The sequence below is a fragment of the Siniperca chuatsi genome, linkage group LG12 (genome assembly GCF_020085105.1).
Source record: "Siniperca chuatsi isolate FFG_IHB_CAS linkage group LG12, ASM2008510v1, whole genome shotgun sequence".
Lineage (NCBI taxonomy): Eukaryota > Metazoa > Chordata > Actinopteri > Centrarchiformes > Sinipercidae > Siniperca > Siniperca chuatsi.
The window spans coordinates 9,335,512-9,356,329 of record NC_058053.1 but is presented as its reverse complement, the minus strand read 5'-3'; the positions used below and the strand labels follow the sequence as shown (position 1 = coordinate 9,356,329).

General features: G+C 41.2%; 1 long non-coding RNA gene across 1 annotated transcript; it reads left to right on the top strand.

Moving 5' to 3' along the window:
* Nucleotides 1–11,727: 11,727 nt before the first annotated feature.
* On the top strand, nt 11,728–19,143 carry LOC122886032. The gene is made up of 2 exons (XR_006380230.1): nt 11,728–12,844; nt 18,215–19,143. It is a non-coding gene; the product is annotated as an uncharacterized LOC122886032 (long non-coding RNA).
* Nucleotides 19,144–20,818: the final 1,675 nt, after the last annotated feature.

Genomic DNA, 20,818 nt, shown 5'->3' with positions numbered 1-20,818 from the left:
AGTGATGTTGGAGCTTTTCAGATAATGCTGAGAATGTGGAAACAAAGGAAACTCTTAGTCTGAATTGTGTGTTACTTCAAAGAAGAAGAACACCATAATGCCAATAAAAGGAGTCTCGGATTGTTTCTCCTCATGTTTGTATCGAGGCAGACAGGGAGAGCCCCTTGTGAATAAAAAAATACCAGGATTTATAGCTAAACAAACCAACCTTGTGTGCTCCCTCAGCCCTATGATAGAGTTTCCTCCTCCGACTCTTCGGTTGAGTCCTAAAGGCGCTCGCTTGGGACCCTTTGTACTTGGTTGCCTTTGGGTTTATTTTCTCAGCACAATTGAATTCTTTTCTTGTCTAAAGACTGCAAAGACTGGATATCCCTCCGCTGATACAGAGTGTTGCCTTTCCTACCCCCCACTGTCCCAAATCTGTGAGGATTATTGTGTTTTTGTGTAAACAAAGATGTGGAGTAAATAATACATCTGGATTTGCTGTGCCTAGACCAGCCTCCGCTCCTCTGACTTTTTTGAATTAGCAGGCCCATGCTTTAGAGTTGTTTATGACAGGAAATAGGACTGGCGCTGGTCACTCTGTCAGCATACCAATAGCACTATATTCCCACAGGACGGCTATTGATCAGGATATGACAGGTGCTGTTTGTTTCAGTGTTTGTTATGAGTCTTATTTCTGCTGGAAAACTGTGTGCTGTTTGTTCTCATTATGCATCGGGAAATTATATCGTGGTCTCCCCTCTGCCTCAGCGGCCAGATTGGGTCAAAACACACTCTCTTCTGACAAACAATGAGGCAGGAAATATCCAGTAATGAATTATTAGCGGCAAGTGCACACGACTTATCAACACTGTGAGCTCGAGGAGCAGGATGTGATAAAGTGTTGCCTTTCTGTGGACAGACAGAGCTTTTCTGGCCTCAGGTGGGAGCAAGCTCCTATGAACTCTTATTGTTTGGACTGATTATTATCTGTCAGGCAGCGAGACACTTGGATATTTGCTTTGAGCTGTGTTGGCCAGAGAGGACAGCCCCGAGGCAGCTGGCAGAATGTGTCATTATCAGGAGTGTCAACAAAGCTTCTGGGTTATCATCAATAACATCTGTATGACAGCAAGCACTGTTTGTGTTTCAGTTAGCCCCATGCCCTGCTGTGATTCACTGTTTACTTTTGTCTTGTACCTAGATAAACTTTGTGTATTTTTAAGTGTTTTTTGAACACCACTTGGTAACCTCCATGCCCTACTTCTTCCACGTTCTAGTCCTTGAAATTTTTACTTGTTTTTATTTTGTCTCCATCCTTGTTGCTAGGTGCTCTTTGGTGTAATGTTATCTGCTCCTTCCCAGGGATCACCTTTCAGTCAAACTGTGCGGACAGTACCAGGGTCTTTCTTGTGTTGGGTTTTTTGTTGATGAAGCTTTCGTTCTCCGTTTCTGTTCTTTTCTGTTTATTTCAGACAAACTGCAGATGCAAAGCATATCACTTCCTGTGCATCACAGGGGTTTTCCTGATGTAATTCAAACCGTAAATGTAAAAGCTTTTGTGAAGTCGTTTTACGTTGAATCATTGTTGTATCATTATGTAGCATGTGTATAGATTAAACAATCCAACAGTATGTGAAGCTGTTAAAATTAACTCAACCTCCACCTACTAAAACATTAAAGTGCTGCCTACAAAGTAACGCAGCCATAATAATGATTCAAGGTAACACTTTATTTGGATAGTCTGCCTACAGATAGTTTATAGAGTATTTGTAAAAGTTCAACTGCTGTCTGTAGATGTTTAACAGATTATCAATAGAGTATAGGTGACAATTCATGAACATACCCTAACAAAGATGTTTTTTGTGCTTAAACCTAACCAAACCAAAACATTTGTGAAACAGTTGAATCCCAACTAATAATCTGCTGAAATGTTACAAATATATAAACTATCTGTAGGCGAGCTATCCAAGTAAAGTGTAAAATGATTCAATAATACAATATGACACTGACATTTGGCATAATGAGCATTTTAACGTTTGATATTTTAACACATTTTGCTGGTAATACCTCTGTACTTTTACTTAAGTAACATTATGAGTGTGGGACTGTTGCTTGTAATGAATGATCTGAATACTTCTTCCACCACTGCATACAGCATATGAACAACCCAATTTGTCTGTGATGCTTTATGCGAAAAGATAGGAAAGGGATGAGAGAGGTAACAGCTCTAACTGCGGTGGGTACAGTTTTGTTTTTAACTGCTCATTGCTGTTCAGGAGACAGATTTGGATTTTACTCTGAAGAAAAAGTGTTTCATCACTTTGTGTAGGTGAAGCAGATTTCATAAAAGTAATCCAGCCGACACCAGGATTTCATTATGGGTAAACAAGAGAATGTCAGGTATTTGGGCACTCTTCCCTCATATGAACCAACTGTAAAAAGATGGTGTATTTCGAAATGAAACTCTTGCTTAATACAGCTTTAATGACTATATATATATATATATATATATTGCTTGTGTCTACTTGTGTGTCCAAGAAGCAACCGCTCAGAGATGGTGTGGTGGAATAGCTGGCAGCTGGGACTCGCTTTTTGTTTCCACTCTGTGAATCAACAATTCATTTCCAGCCGATTTGTACAAAAGGTGATTGTTAGCAGCAGGTCCAGCCTGTCCACTTACAGTTTCCTGAGTGAACCCTCCAGACAGCCATTGCTCAATCATGGTTCACCTCTCTGGCAGAGGGCACGGACGGCGGCTTTCATACTCACTTCAAATCAAATCAATGTCTGATCCATCATGGGCCACTAGCCTTCAGGGCAGGTTTGGATCTGTAAGAACTACTCTCTGTGGTATCTACTAGCTGCTTATGTCTTGAATTGATGTGTGTTTGTGTGTGTGTGTGTGTGCACAGAGTAATAGAATTAAAGGGCCCCTGTCCCCCTTGGGAGCTTTCCATCTGGTTTTATATGTTATCTGACAAAATTAGAAGACTTTGACGTATATATTAGCAGATGGTGAGACAGGGTGCAATTGAGATGAGATGCTTTGAATATCCTGAACGTCTTAGGGGAAATAAATGTCTAGAGATTTGACGTCTGGGGTAGTGAGAGACGTAACTTCTTAGCTGAACATTAGAGAAGATGTAGTTTTTGGTCCTGTGACTTTGGGTCCTCTGCGGCTGTTTGTGGCTTCTATTGTTGGACAAACTGTAGACATGGCACTTCAGTCACGCCAAACTCTGAAACATTTGATCCGAATGAACAAAAATATTAGTTCCTGTTTCCTTTCATAACCACTTTTCCATGGCATCAGTAGAGAATGTCACGAGATAAGGTGACATGTGACAGAGGATCATGAAAACACTGTCTTTAGCTAGACATCCACTGCACATGTTTTAAATATAGCCCAAGAAAACTATAAACAAAGTAATTTTTTTCCAAAAACATAAAGTAAAATCACATAAAATCACAAAGCTCAGGGTTTATAAGAATATAGAGTTAGGCTCTGTGTTTACTTTGTGTTTTACTTTTTCACGACAACTCACTCAGTTGGGAAACATTCAATCATAAAGACATTCTCATTTTCAGTGTGTTTGTACATCTCTATTTAGATGGCTATAATCGATATTTTTTATAATAACAATGTATTGAACAACAATGTCAAAACAATGTGACAACGAGAAAGAGGTCACTCGTAGTGATGAACCTTCAGAGAATTACCACCTGACTCTGCAGCTCCCCTCGGCTTGACTGAGCTTTATAGCGAGTTTCAGCTCCAGCTTCCGGCCCACAATTTTACTGTTTTGGTTCACTCTCACTGCTCTCATATTGTCGTTTTCGTTTTATGCTAATTGCCTCCTGGCTCCAGCTCCGTACAGAAGTGAGAATGGTATTGATCCTCTCATCTAACTCTCGGAGGAAGTGAATAAGCATATTTCATTATGTTGAACTACCGTAGTCCTTTAAGGATACATTCCTGGTTGATTTGGTGATTTATTATCATTAACAAGACACGAGACAAGGTGTTGGTTTCTTTGTTATGTCTGGGCTGGCAGGAAGGGATATTAAGTGGTTTTATTCATGTTAATATGGAAATGTAATCACACTTGCTCATGTAAGCAGTTCAGCTTAAACAGGATCTTACTCCATGCGTGTATTCACAGGCACTGACGGCATGAATTGTCAAGGTAAACATATAGAAACAGACTTTCTCCTGCACCTGTAACCTGATCTCACTCACCTTTCTGTTGTTCAGGCCTATTATTAGTCTTACTCATCTAACATTGTCTGTAGTCTCTGACAGGGCTCCAGTAATGGTGACTCATACAACACCCACTGCATTTTACCTTTTTCCCTTCCCGGCATCATTTGCAGCTACTTATTCTTATAACTCTCCTTTTCTCACCCTCCATGATTCATTAGATTTACTGTGTTTGAATACCCAGCGGCTGGCTGCCATCATAATAGGTTGAGAAAGATTGTTTCTTCCATCATCAAGTTTCTAAATCATCTGCAGGGCTTTTCTATTTCTCCCACATAGATAATGATAGCACACCGGCTTTGTAACACTGTGTCATAAATCAAGTTTTTATAATGCATATCTCCGACAAATGCTTCGCTCCATCTCCAAGCTGTCTCTATTCTGTCCTTTAATGACGTGATGTGGTTTCATATAAGATGCTTTCATTCAAAGCGCTTAAAACATCTCTATACCTAACCCAAACGTGTGCACAGCAAAGAGGAGAATTATTGAATATATATTTTTTGAGAGTGTCAGCGCTGTTTAGTGATGTTACAACATTTCCCTTTTCAGATAATCTCTTTAACTTCAGGCAAACGTCTGGACAAAGTCTTTCACAAATAAACGCATATGTAGCCAGCGGCTTGGCTGCATCTCCAAAGAATGTGAAGCATCAAGCCAGTACTACATTTTGTTGGCACCATCTATGATTTTTGGCCCAAGCAAGCCCATTTTCCACTGCCGTGATAATTAAATGAAAGCTGCAGATACAGCGCTTATCTCTTTACTGGTGCCTTTTTTTTATATAACTACAACCCATCTTGTTAACTCCTTCTGTGCAAGCAAACACTTTCTCATACACACATTCAGTGTTCAGCATGGAGACTGGGAGGTGTGTGTGTGTGTGTGTGTGTGTGTGTGTGTGTGTGTGGGGGGGGGTAAACTGAAATAGGATAGAGAGAACCCAAAACAATGCTGCTTATGTCGAGCTGGTGGAGAAACATAGTGAACTCTTAGTGAACCTGTTTGTCTTGCTGTTGTTGTCTGGCTGCTTCATCACACGTACGCACATAAAACCACTCCACTCTGTCCTCACTTCCCCTCTCTGATGACTGACAACCCTCCTGATAGATGTTACAGATGTCCACAGTGAGATCAATAACCTCCCACACCTCCACCCCCACTCTGCCACGGATCACAAGTCACTACAGTAGCCATCGCTTGACTGAGTCGCACTTCCCTCGTCTTGGATTGCGTGAGAGATTTGAAAAGATGAACTATTGACTGCTGCAGGGAGGCTTGTTTTTGTCTCCTCATGCTGCCGTGCTGGCGTCAGACTGTGTCAAAACACTAGCTCTCTCTTGTCGACACGACTACAGAGTGTTTTGTCATTTATTCTTACGCAATGAACGGTTTCAAGTCTTAGCCAGCACTGGGTTGACCTCTGTGATGTGTTGCTTAAAAAAGCCCCAGGTGATTATGTCATCGGCACTACAGCGGTCGAGCCCATGCTTAGTAGACAAACATAGCAGCCTCCTCAGGTGAACGTAATGTGTAATGTGACTCCAGAGGCTGCAGGTTGTTTGACAGCAAGAGGCAGCAAATTAATTTTTTAAAAGAAAAGTCTCACTCATTATTGGATTCCTCTGATCTGGTCATTGTGTTGCTGCTGCTGAGGGCAGATGGCCGCCCCTCCCTCAGTAATGGGGGAGGGTGTGTGCTTCAGTATTTATGATTCTTTGTGTGTCTGTATCTGTGTGTATGTGTGTGTGTGTGCCCTTGGGTGTGTTCACTTTTGTCTGTGTATGTCTCAATTTATTCTCATTATGTGTGTGTTTGTGTGTGTGTGTGTGTGTGTGTGTTGTCAGTTCAGTTCACCGCAAAAATAAATCTCCATCTTAACAAGTAATTTGCTCAGTTATTGAGCCTTAAGGTCTTATTTTCTTAACAAAACAGGGGAAAAACATCTTGAATTAATTTCACCTGTTTTCAACACAAATCAGCTTCTTTGAGAAATTTCTCAAATTAAGTGTCATTTTCTTGATACTAAGCACCGATCTGCCATATTCTGTCAAGAGTGTTACACTCACATTTTGTAAATTTCTGAAATGAGGGGAACTGCGACAGGAAAATGTGGAATTATTTCACTCCACTGACAGAGGTTTGTTTTGAGAAAAATAAGTCTTAAATGCTGAATATAAGAATAAATGGCAGTTTTGTAGTGCTCTGAGTAGGCGGGCAGGCGCAAGCAGCAGAAACGATAATGGCAGAGTATCTCATTCCGAATGTGAATACCCTACGAGCGCCGAGCCTGGTGCTTTGTTGCTGCTGACAATACAGAGTTGACAGCACATCTGGCATCATAGCAGGGCCACAGTGTTTGTCTCCCCCACCGGGATGTGCTCTCTGCACCATTAGCTGCTCACTAGGCAGGAAAAGACCAGCTACAGCGCTGTCCTACTGCCAGTCATTCATGATGCATCACTTAACATACTGAGCCCATGTCCACACCAAAGTGGATGAATCTGTGTTGAATGTTTTCTATCCACAGTTAGCATTTCATTCTCTGAGAATTCTTCCACTGGCTACCTGGAAGAACAGCCATATCAACGACGACACCATCATCTGTTCTTCAAATGTAGTTTGTTACTCAGTTCAGCTTTATTTATTCAGGAAGTTTCATTTAGACCAAGACCTCTTTTGCAAAAGAGACTGTAGAACAAATGACATATATACAAGATCACAACTGACGAGAACTAAAGAACAAAATGTGCCAGATAGTTAAAATTCTCACAAACAGACCACATTAGTATCAGATGCCTGAGATCACATTCACACCACCGCATTTCCAATTGAAGGTTGCATTTGAAGGTTGAAACTGCTTGCACCCTCTGGCAGCCATTTTGGAAGACCAACAGTAGCCAAGAAAAGCCAAATGTGTTTCTGAAGTTGAAAGGTCAGTGACTTGGACATTCAAAGTTACATTTATTGCTTTATTTAAGCTTCATCTGCCTTTCTACACCATATAATTTATTATGATGATATCTTGCTTCTCATCACTCATTCTCACTCACTTTTCCCTAGAAATGTGTTTAATATAAGAGTCTTTCAGAGGAAGTAAAAGAATTACACTTTGGGACCTCTGGGTTAATTGAGGCCCCTAATCCTAAATTAGGCCCAGTGTTTCTGTGTCAAAATGGTAAGAACCCTTCAACCAAACAAACAAATCTGACCCCGCAATGAAAGAGTGAAAGGAGAGCTTTGTGACTTCTTCTCTGAATCTGTGTTTACTTAGGGAATTTCAAGTCATTAAAGCCCTAACAAGCACAGAGCAATGAAAGGCCTGATAGTAGTAGTTTAAGTGACCCACAACTAATGGCTGAAAGGGGGAGACATTTATACAATGACTTTGTTTGGTCCGGATTGCTTTTACACAGTCAGTGCAACAAAGCTATTCCAAATCGTTACTTGGCTTAGAGCTGAAGTCTATCAGATGATTAGGATTCGGTGCACAGGCCTTTTGAGTGCAGTTATTTCTCTGTAATTCTGAAGTGATGCATAACACCTCACGGCAGTCACAATGAGAAAATACAAAGTAATTTGGAAAAGTAATATGAACAACACTCAGCAGCTACAACACTATTTAAATTATTAAGGCATCCTAGTGTTAATATCACACATTGTTACTGAAACAACAGGTAAAATCCAATCATATCAGGTTTGAAACATCATGAAATATGCTTATAGTAGCAACTGCTGCGCCTTTGTTACAGTTTTACTCTTCCAGTGCACAGATTTTATGCCATAAAACCCAACATTGTGCTGTCACTATACCCGCTAAAGCAGCTGAATTTACTGCCTAGTAAATTTTGTTTTATGCTTCTCTCTTCCTAGTTTCAACATGTGACATTTGCAACATGAATAAGTGCTGGTATGACCCCTGTCAGCCAATTATATCTCTTACTGCTTAAATAAGACAGATCAGGGTCAGAGATGCTTGTTTGGACCGCCAGTTATAAAATTATAGCCCCTTAAAGGTTGCTGCCTCACTTTTCCTTCACAGGGTCACGCAAACACATACACAAATGCATACACATCAACAAACAACATACTGTATGCCTTCACCAGCTGGAGAAAACTGTCTGTTGTTGTCAGGTGTTTTTGTTTGCTTATCCATCCATGTATTTCTCTCTTTCTATAAATATAGCACAAACATCCTTGAAGATGTAAAGCTGACAGATTGCTCTGGGTGGTATTTTATTGCCGAGCATCATGTTGTAAAAGGGAATCCTGTCCAAGCAGTTAGTGACTAACTCACACCGACTTTCTACTGTTGCAGTAGAGCCTGATTACTAATAAAAAAAACCCCCTGGAGCTTGTATGTTTTTTCCTCATCACACGCAGAGTGACTAAAAGGCATTTAAGGCCATAAAACTAAATCCACCAGATGGTGCTCATCACTTCCTCATTTGACTCATTCTCAGTTTTCATATAATCTTTTATAAATTTCAGAGCAAGCATCAGTCTCACCTTGCAATCCCCCAACACGCCTTCATGCTAGCTCACACTTGGAGCAGAGACGACCGTGATTGTCAGTGTTCGTGTTTCTGGGTCTACATTTCTGTCTGCTTTAATGACTTATTGATGGACGACTGCCTTTCATCTTAGTGGGGCTTTCTTGCCCTCTCGAGTGTCCAGCCGTTCCCATGTCTAAGGTTTCGCTCTGGACTTTCTCCTTTTTGATCATCCCTTGGCCTTTTTCAATCTATTTCAAGTCGAGTAGGCCCACATACCACCTCCCTGCCGCAGTGCCTCTTTGAATTCTCCATGAGGATAAATGTGTTGAAAAGAAAGGGGCTAGAGGAGGACTGACAAGCTTGTGTTACCGGAGAGAGATTTACATGGGGCCATAAAAGCTGGGGTGAAAGGAGAGGAGGTATATCCCATATTAAAGGGTCAGTGTGTGGCGACAGAGAGGTAAACTGACCCAGCCAGGCTGATGGCCGGACAGCCCACATACACCACCTGCGCACACTCCCATTCACGCCCTGCCCTCCAGTCAATGACTTTTTGGTTTTAGACAAAACACCCCCACCTAACTATCCTCCCTCTCTCACTCACTGAGCTTTATACTGTTTCCTTTAGAAAAATATCCAGGTCTCCACGTTATTTTATCATCGTCTCCGGCCCATAAATCACCAAGGTACCAGCTCTACCAGTGCAGCTCAGCTTATGCCTTGAAGCCATGTCAAGGTTGAGCAGCCCTCTGACACCCAGTATCCATGTGGGCCAGTGTGGATGGATCCCAGGCGACCATACTGCCAGAAGAAACAAAAGAAACCTTGTAATATTGTGAGCGAGAGTCCACAGGCTGACTTGTGAGGGGGAAAAAAACGCAGCTTTTTCAGCTCTGAGATGTTTTGAGAGGCCTTGGGAGGGAATCCATCATTGCGGAGAGGGCAGTTTATGTCCAACATGAGATAGTGACTGACATCTTCCATCATACAAAGAGACTTTCTTGGCTCCAACCATTGCACAGGCCATTGTTCATTTGGGCAGACAATTGCAGTTGCTTAGTGAAATGATTTTAATATCAAGCATCAAATGGGGATTGCATGTGACACAGTCTAGTGAGCAAACCACTTCCTCAAATGGGGAGAACATATTGTACTCTGCATAACACTGTTGTTGTTTTTCAATGAAGGTGGCTATTTCTGACTTACTACGTAGTTTGTGGTGCTTTCATGTATGAAGCAGGATAAAAAGCATCCCCTGTGCAACATACTTTTACATAATAATGAGAAATATCACTATAGAATAGATAAATCTACGTTGTAAAGACTGGACCTGTAATTACAGATTTTTTTAATTAGACAATCTGCTTTTAAGTTTAAATATGGTGTCTAGGTCACTTAATGGAAAAGTTACATGTTATTGTCAGTTGTTTTCCTTTTCTGGGGCAAGAATTAAGTAGCAATCAGATCTAGTGCTAATGAAACTTGACTCCTGAAGAGGCAGCACAGCTGGGTGCAAGGGCCATCTAGTGGAAACATGTACGTCATTACACAGATGGGTTCACCCATAGACCACAGATTCACAGTCACTCATTTCACTTTTAAACACAGTTCCATGTGGATGGCCGTTCAAATGTACTCTACCAGATTAGCCCCTTTTGTGATTCAGTGATTGTACACTAAAAAACGACCAATGAAATATTCCACACTGAGAAAATAGCCCATTGTTGTTGTACTCACTGAGTCCATTGTTGTCCATTACTTTCCACTCACATTTAAATGGGGTAATTGTTTCTAAGTGTTTGTTGGAAATAAATGAGGATTTAAGATGAATGTAAAGTGATTGGTTTGGATGGCTGCCATTGATTGCTTGATAGCTTAATAGCCTAATTAAACAGATATGCGCGAGTCAAACTGCCTACTACATAATTTTGAACACCTCTAAGTAAGAACATTAAACACTAAGAACATTAAAATCATTCATGTGCACCATGCAGTCCATTGTGTCCAGTGCATCATGCTGCGTGCAGGGTTTGAATAATACAAAGGTGATGTTTGAATTATATTGCCCATGGATATGAATTTTAAAATAAAATTAATTCACTATAAATGAAGCAGAAAAGTTTATAGTTGGAACTATTGTAGCAGATGAGTCATTCATCCATAGCACAGTGATTTTTAGGTGTAGTTTCCCATTCCACCTAGTTCGCTAGTTCATATTGTTTCTTCAGGACCAGGGTACAAAAACTGAAAAAACTTTGGTAATTTAACATTAAAGCATTTTCTAACATTTTAATCTGGATTATTCACAGAACAGTTTGTACTGAAGAAATACTCCCTATGATAAATAACTGTGTGCTCTGTGTATTATCCAGAGTAAACGGGACACTGTTTCTGGAAAGAGAAGTTGCTGTTGAATTTTTAAAATGTTGTCTTTCAATGCTATGAGCATCACAAATGGAATTTCATTCACCTTCATTGCACTGGGATGGAGGCATATCTCGGGAGACAGATGTCTTAAAACCTGTGCAAAAATATCTTCATGGCTAGATAGCGTAGATAAAGTTAAGATGTGTTTTTTTAACTTTAATTTGGGTGAAGTGGCCCTTGAAAATAAAACGTCACCAGAGTACAAGTGGGTTTTAATGAGTGAGGATCCCTGGGTGGATGCTGCCTACACTGAAATGTTTTTTTTTTCCCTCTCAGTTTAAAGCTGAAATTTCCTGCACATTGTAGCCTTTTCCAGCGGTGAGGGGTCTACAGCAAAGGTGACAGAGATATTGGGGACATGAAAATTACAGTGGCTGTTTATTTGAATCAGCCATCCCAAAACTGCAAACCCAAGCCACTCAAGTGTGATATCCGCTACTGTCATGGTACAGCTGTACCATTCCTAGCGTCTCTGTCTGTTTGTCCCCTGTTGGTTCCCCTCTTGTGTTTGTCTGCATGCGTGTGTGTGTGCTGCAGGGCGCGGCCTCCAGTGAACTTCCGATCAGAGACTAAGACACCTGCTACTCATCTGCTACTGCTCACCTGCTCTCCATCCAGCAATCAACACCTGGCAGTATATCTAGCCGGCTCCTCTCACCAGTCTTTGCCAGATTGTTTGTTTATGCAAGTGGTATTACGCCTCAGCCTCTGACTTACCACACTCAAAAAAATTACCTTCATGTTATCTGAAACCCTGACTACCTCTCTGATTCCCTGTGTTCAGGTTCGTTCCTCTCACCTGCCTCCAAGTTACTTGCCGGCTTTCCAGGAAGACCTCACCTCAGATCTCCACATCTCGACCTCAGCCCACTGTCCTCGCTCCGCCTGCCTGTTGTCACCAGTCTCTTGCCAGCCTGCTGTTTTCACTCAGTCCACCAGCTCACAACGATTACCTCCACACTCCTGGTTACTCATTGTATTTTACAATAAACTGAAACTAACTACTTCAACTCCCTCTGTGCTAGTCGTGCTTTTGGATCCAGTCATGGTGAACCATACCAGCAACTAGGAATATGTGTAATGCCACACCAGCAGAGGGAGCCCTCGCCTGAATTCTGACTGTGTGCCACTCCCTCTGCTCACTCTACAGTCACTTCCTGTTTGGTAGCCATTTTAAGCATGCCATGACCAAACAGGCCTTGCGAAGTATTGCCAGTTCTACTGCCTTACCGAGCGTTTTGTATCTACTATCTGTTCACCTTGTGTATGACCATTTGCCTGCTTTCTCTGATTTACTGATTATTGGATTTCCATTTTTGACTTGGCTGCCTGTTTGGATTGCTTTTGTGTTTGACCATCTTGCCTTGCCATCTCACCTGCCTTTGGATTACCCCTTTACCTGTTTGCCTTTGGACTGTTTTTGTGGTTTTGACCTTTTGCCTGGCTTTACGCTCCTTTTGGACTGTTCTTAATAAACTTCAGCACACGGATTCCAACACAGCTTCCATTACAGAATACTTCACCAACGATGAATCCAGCAGAAGTTTCTGAGCTTCAAGTGGCATTTGCTTATCAAAGTGAAATGCTTAAAGGATACCAGGAACAGCTCGACAAGCTCCAGTCTGCCAACGAATATCTGACCCACTACATTCAATCGCTACCTACGCTGCAAACGGTAAGCTTTGCTATGCCTGATAAGTTTGATGGTTCTGCTGAACAGTGCAGAGGGTTTATTCGCCAGGTGGAGAGTTTTTTTGATAACCAGAAGGACAAGTTTAATTCAGATGGGGACAAAATGTGCTTTTATGATGACACTACTCTCTGGGAAAGTGATCGATTGGGCTGCAGTGGTTTGGGAGGTTGATTTGATGTTTATAACTTTCTATGATTACTTTATTCATCAGCTACGAGATGTGTTTGAATATCCTGCTGGGGGCAGGGATATATCAGCACAACTACTTAAAATCTCTCAGGGTAACCATACCGCTGCAGAGTATGCCATTGAATTCAGAATGCTCGCGGCTCAGAGTGGGTAGAACGATGTTTCATTGAAGGCTGTGTTTCAACAAAGTCTCAGTGCTGATCTACAAACCGAATTGGCCTGCAAGGGTTAGAATTCTTCATTTTCTGAGTTTGTGACACTTTCAATCAGAATTGATAATTTAATGAGAAATGCCTCCCAAGAGGAGATCGGCTCGATGGTCACAGTCAAGCGCTCCTACCACACATCAACTTCACCGTGTTGAGGCCAAGTCAGGAGCCGATGCAACTGGGGTTCTCCAGACTCTCTGAGGAGGAGAGAACTCGACGGTGGCAGCTCAACCTCTGCTATTACTGCGGTAAAGCAGGCCACCACAGTATGGAATGCCCTTACAAGGCCTGGAAAACCAATAAGAATACTATCCGATTAAATATTGAACAATTTTCTCTCCTCCCTATCAAGTCACTTACCCTTCCTGTTCGGCTGTCTACTGAAAATATTTCTATTGCTTCAACAGTGCTGATCAACTCCAGAGCAGCCCTGAACCTTATCCATAAAGACCTCATCGCTAAATTCAACATTCTGACTCAACCATCCGCACCACCTATCAAGATCAGTGCTGTTAATGATGCACCCATAGGAGATGGAATCACCCAACAGTCACAACCCCTTATACTTTATATTGAATTGTTCCATCAAGAGGCCATATCTTTCTATGTCACTGACTCACCCAAACATGAAATCATCCTTGGCTTTCCCTGGTTGTCTATCCATGATCCAGTTATCTCCTGGCATTATGGTGAGCTGATTCATTGGTCTGAATTTTGCCTAGCCCATTGCATACACTCCACCGTAACCCAACCATCTCTCACTACAAGCGTTGAAAGCCAAGACACCAAGCACACCACGAAGATTCCAGCCTGTTATAATGACATGACGGAAGTGTTTAGTAAAGCTAAAGCCACACAACTTCCACCTCATCAACCATAGGACTGCGCCATTGACCTGTTGCCCAATGCTATGCCCCCTAAAAGCAAAAGTGTATCCTCTATCACGTAATGAAACTCAGGCTATGGAGGAGTATATAGAAGAGGCCATGGACTTTGGGTTTATCCGCCCCTCGACATCTCCAGCTGCTGAAGGGTTTTTCTTTGTAGAAAAGAAGCATGGAGGCTTATGCCCATGTATTGACTACAGAGGACTGAATAATGTCACAGGTAACGTGACCCGTTTACCGTTACCCCCTTCCACTGGTTCCTGCAGCCCTAGAACAGCTAAGTGAAGCCAACATCTATACAAAACTTGATCTCAGAAGTGCTTACAACTTGATCAGAATTCGTGAAGGGGATGACCTTCCTCACCACTAGGGGGCACTATCAGGTCATGCCCTATGGACTGGCTAATGCACCTGCAGTCTTTCAGTCCTTCATCAATAAGATTTTTCATGATCTCCTGAACCAGTATGTAGTGGCCTGCATAGATGACATTCTAATATATTCCAAGTCTGAAGCCGACCACATTAGTCATGTCAAGTCAGTGTTCACCTGTCTTTTGGAGAACCAGTTGTATGTCAAGGCTGAAAAGTGCGAGTTCCATGTGAAACAAACAACCTTCTTGGGATATAAAATCAGCCATCAAGGTGTTAAGGTGGATGAATCCAAGGATCAAGCAGTCACTGAATGGCCCCAACCTACTACAATAATGGAATTAGAGAGGTTTCTAGGCTTTGCGAACGATGAAGGCAGCCATTGAAGAGTGGGGACATTGGCTTGAGGGGGCTATTCATCTTTTTCAAGTCATCACAGATCATAAAAACCTGGAGTACATTAAGAGTGCTAAACGTCTGAATCCGCATTAAGCTTGTTGGTCCCTTTTCTTCACTCGCTTCCAGTTTACAGTCACCTACAGACCAGGCAGCAAGAACAGTAAGGCTGACGCCCTGTCCAGACGACATGATACTGAAAGTATCTCACCTGAGTCTATTCTCCCTCCATCAGTTATTATAGCTCCAGTCACTTGGGACCTAATGGAAGAGATCCAACGGGCCCTTCAACAAGAACCACCACCTGCCAACTGTCCCCCAAACAAATATTATGTACCACAAGCTCTTTGTCTACGAGTCATGCAGTGGGTCCACACATCTCTAAACTCAGGTCACCCTGGAATTTCCAATACCCTCCGCCTGTTACAAAACTCCTTCTGGTGGCCATCAATGACTAAGGACATTGCAACCTATGTTAAATCTTGCCATGTCTGTGCACAATCCAAGACCCCTAAGGAGTTGCCCTTGGGCCTCCTCCAACCACTGCCAACTCCACAACATCCCTGGTCACACTTGTCCATAGACTTCGTCACTGAACTGCCCCCTCTCAAATAGTTTCACGGCTATACTGGTAATCATTGATCGTTTCTCTAAGTCCTGTCGTTTGGTTCCCTTAAAGGGTCTCCCTACAGCCATGGAGACAGCACAAGCCCTATTCCATCATGTCTTTCGGGTCTAGGGCATACCAGACAACATTATTGCTGACAGAGGAACCCAATTCACATCACCCACAATCAAATGGACAAGTAGAACCATGGATTCACACATGATCCAGTCATCCACAGCGGGGACTGACGAGGGTTCGCCAGACCACGGGAACAAGGGGGGTTGGTTGCCTCCGCATTACAATATGGTAATATAACCAAATGAGGCCTATATACTTGCTGTTTGTTGACCTTTTTGCAACATTTCCTACAAACTATGTTAAAGATATGAAGAATAGCTTGAAGGCATTAAAAAAAGACACTGTGGAATTGGCCCAGATCAACACATAGACTGTACCAATTTTCATGTCTAAGTACTTCTAAACTAAGAAGCTAGGTGAAGTTCTTGTGTGAATATTAGCTAGCTAGTGGCTAAAAATAGTGTATTTTAAACGCTGCACAAGGATTTGACATTATAGTAATGTCTTTAGGAAATAGTAATATAGTTTTTAACACACAAATGTATTCGATGTATGGAGCATTTGATCGGCTCCCTGCAGGTGTTAAATATCCTGCATTAAAAACTGACATATCTGTCAGGCCTAATGTTTCAAGCATGGCTAACTAACTTCCACTTTCCAAGTTGAATAATAGGAAGATGTGTCCTCTCAAAAGTTGAATTATTTTTAAAATTTTTAATAGTGTTAATGTGCATTGCAGAATAGCTACATATTGCGTAAGTTGTAACATTCTGGTTTTGTTCCTGTTTTGTCTTTGATCATTCACTCTAGTTATAGTTTTAAGCCGCTCAAACTGTGATCCCATCATGGGACAAACTTGGTTTGTTCAGATTGATAGTATTCTTCGTATTAAGTAGATTTCTGAGTGTGTAGTGTATTATGAAGAGCATATGACTAATGTGACTAATTTAAAATGACACTGAGTAGACTCGTGTGACCACAGATTTAATCTCTCATCATATTCATGCTGACAAAAGCCTAAACTGAGACTAAATCCAAAAATGGGTGTCAAAATGAACATTGCCCACTGTCATTGTCTTCCTTGTATTCTCTCCTCTGATCTTTCGGCTTGTTTGGCTCTTTGCGTCAGTTCATGTAGAGCTTCCCAGGCTTAGTTGACTGGGATAAACAAGAACTGAACAGCCATTTCTTCCCATCTCCACCTACAGTTTGATTTACAAGCCTGTTTGAAAATAAAAATGCAAAGGAAGAATTTCATTTGTATTTCAATTTTGGCAGGGTAGATAAACAGCCATGCAAAAGTAATCATGTAAATGGTGCTGAATTAGATTATTGACACTCTTGTGAAACAAAAACATGAAAATGAGATGTCAATTGGCTATTCGAATTCTCATTTCCGTTTCATCATGGGATCATGCGATTATGGTAATAAACTAAAATCCTAAAGTATCTGGTTGACAGGGTTGTATTATAGAGGGGAGGAAAATTAAATGTGAAATGGAAATTTTAATATTGGCGGCTATTGTACGTATATTTTGCATTCAGTTTTGAAGTATATCATCACTTTTTTCACACATGAAAACAAAATGCAATTGCTGATCTGCATTTTCAGTTTAGTTATGTAATTGTAGTTTCACAACGGACAACAAAGAGATGACATCATTTGTTAAAAATGTACAACACATTATGATGAAGTATTACTGGGCTAAGTGGCTACTGTAAGTGGGCAACTGATACACTCTGTAATACAAAAGTCTTCTCGGGTCTGATTCATTGAGGCATTTTTCCTTATTTCCACAAACAGTTTTGTGTTTATCAGCCACAATTGAGATAAAGTTCTCTCATTTTACTCAGCATCCAGGCAGACTAAAGACCCCAAGTACATAATGACACCCACATCCATGATTATTTACTTCCTTTATTCACAGAGAGGACAAGAGAATGGCTTGGATTAACTCATTAATCTCTTGGTACAGGCGGTTTATCCACCAAAATGGGTTTACACAAATCAAGGTAAATGCAGATTGTTTTTCCTAATGTCAGCAAAGCTATTTGGGGACCAGTTGTCTTACCAAACTGCTTTGTCAAAGGTTATACAAGCCTTTAAATTACGTTGTCAGCATTTATATCAGTTGTTGTTGGTGAAATGGCATTATTTCTCCCGCTCTAAACCTTGTCTGGGTGCTGCCTCCATTTGCTAAACTGCCATAAAGTCTCCAAAAGGAGAGTAAAGTGATGAAGACAGGGTGTTGGAGGAGCTGCAGGAGCATTTATCTGAATGAAATGGAAAGTCTCCTGACAGGTAAATGCCAAAGCCACTGTGTAGTAAACCACGCATCACAGTTTGCTGCATAATAAGTCACCCCCCTCGCACTGAATAAATTACTCTCACCTGACATCACTGGTACAGGACATCAGGGTTTTAATTTTTATATGCTAATAATTAAAGCTGAATGTCTTGACTTGACTTTGCTTTAATAGCTCCACTTCTTTCTGCATGGATTGAGATGCTTTTAATAGTGTAGAGGATTGAAGTGGGCAGTTCGGGGAGCACCGTGAGGAAGGATATTGGGAACAAATTGACAAGGCCGTCTATTCTGTCTCACTCTTCATTTAGACCCGAATGATCCAGACCAGCTTGCTGGCAGCCAATTTATCTTGGAGAAGATGAGAATGTGACGGAGGTTCCTGTTGAAACGATTCCAGAGGACATCCTGAAGTGTGATGAGATCCACTGTGGGAAAAGTACACATTTCTTTTTCAAAGCTTCTTACCTTTGCCAGAGTCTGCCTGTCCATCCGTCAAAGAGCAACCCTGCCTCCTAAAAGTGACATTTTAATTCACCTAATTTGCACGTGAAGATGTTTTATTGGAAATGTAATGATGAATAGGATAAATGCTGAATTCTGTTTCTTAATCAACATGAGATGTGATAATGTGATATGATGTGTATATTGAACATATCTTCAATGTTTAGTGTCAACATCTTTCATTGTAATTAAAAACATGAACAACAATCTGCTTCTAGCAACTAAAGCATGATTATGGTTTTATGGTTATCTTTAGGCAACACAAAGCACATAGTTATGGTTAGGGAAACATAACGGCCAGAAATCGGCATATGTCTTATATAAACTCAAAAAATCCTAATAAACAAAGGTGATGTATCTCAAACATTCAGGACCACTGCTACTATATGTACTGTCAAGCAATGAATGACAAACACAGAGGAAAACAGTACAGCACAAAAGTAGACTTACTGTAGAAAAGTTTGCCCCACTAACAGTATTGTTCAGATTGATTTAGCTTACAGTGAATCATTCTTGCAATGCTTACACTGCCATTATTGGCAGTGTGTGTTTAGGTAATTTACAGAAGTCATTAGTCTCTGCACCAAGGCTACAGAGAGAGAGCTAAGCTTGCTTGTGTGGGTAGGAGGAAGGCAACTAGCTGGAAAGAGCTGCTGCTGGACTTGGAGTGGGAGGTTCAGCTCACTGGAAGCCGAATGTAGCACTGCAGATCTGCTGATAAATGATGATAAAAATTCTTCTTTTGTTAGTTTTTTTTGTCAAGCACTAATAGGTATCTGGCAATTGGGAAGTCCTTATGGTCCGTGTAGCTTTTCAGCCACATCTAAAATTTATGTAGAATAGCGCCCCCCTCAAGTGTTCAGCGCATTAATGAAGGTAAATGAACTCAAACACAGTCTGCCTCAATATCCTTCCCAAACGGCACTACATACACACCTCCTCACTAAGCGAAACAAATGCAGCAGGTTTTCGCACTTCCCCCAGCAGGTCAACAAATACAGTGCTCAGGAGAGACAGTTCCATCAACACAGCTTTCGGGTTTATTTGCATATTAAATGGTTAAAGTATCACAGACACAAAATATTCTGAAGAGGTCAGTGCATGCCTTCCATGCCAACAACCATCTACTTAACTGGGGCACCTGATGACACTTGCTGGCTGGAAAAAGTTCAGTAAATTACATTAAATTGCCCATTAGATTTTGAGAGGTGTACAAGTGGAACCTTTGGCTCAAGGGTGGAGGTAGAGGAAAAGTCAGTAGGTCACCATGATCATTGGAAATCATCCTGTGTGGACCGTGCATACCCATAAATTAAATCTATCTGGTACTTGTGAAGACATTTTCCTCTAAACCAGACTACTGGATAAAAATGGACAATTCAACAAATGGACCTGCTGACTGACCAATATCAGCATCCTTGGACCCCACTGCTTGAGAGGAAAAAACAAACAAGTCAGTATTCTCTCTGAGGATTGTTTTTCTACATTCAATACAAATTGTTTTTTCACCTCATTAAGTGGTTACATTTTGCAATGTTTCTTCCAAAGATTTGTCCTGTTTCACATATTACTGTACAGTAAAACAATACAACAGCATTTCTGACACCAGCTTGAAGCTGCACTAACCCATATTTGTTTATTAACAATGGAAAAAAGTGACTACATTACTGTGTACTGCAAAAGGTGTCGCTCAAAGTGACGAACCCACAGAGAATTATCACCTGACTCTGCTCTATGGAGCATTTTAGCATCTTTCAGCTCATGGTTTTGGTTTTATGGACCATATCTTTACTTTACTAGGTTCACTCTCATCAACCTCATCTTCACCCGCATCAGGCAGCTGTTTTCATTGATAAAGCTCTGACAAACTCGCTACCTGCCCAGCACCAAACAGCAGACAGACAAAGTTAGCGGCTAGCTGGTGAACACAGAGGAGCATTTAGCTAAATAGTTATTTTTTTCAGGAATTGGAGACGAAAACAGAACTTAAAGGATGTTGGACTTGCATTCAGAAAATATCACTCCAAATGAATGCAAATGTTGCTGTGTGTCTACTGGAGGTGTTATAGGTAACTGTTTGCCAACGTGTTGGCCATATCAACATTTTAAGGTGCTGTTGTCAGTGTTGTGTTTACAGCCTGTTGTGCTGTCCCCAAGTGGCCAAAAAAAATCACTTGATGCCACTTTAAAGTGAATATGCCTGGTTTAGCCTTGTGGAAATGATGTGGGAGGGGCTGACGGTATAGGAAAGGAGCTTTTCTTTTACAACCCAGATAAAATACATGAAGCTGAATGAGGAAAACAAAGCAAATTGTGAATTCATCATACATTAATTTTTCCACCATGTCTTTGACCTACTTACATGATCACAAGCTAAATCTTATATGCACTGTTAAACTCTAATAACAAAG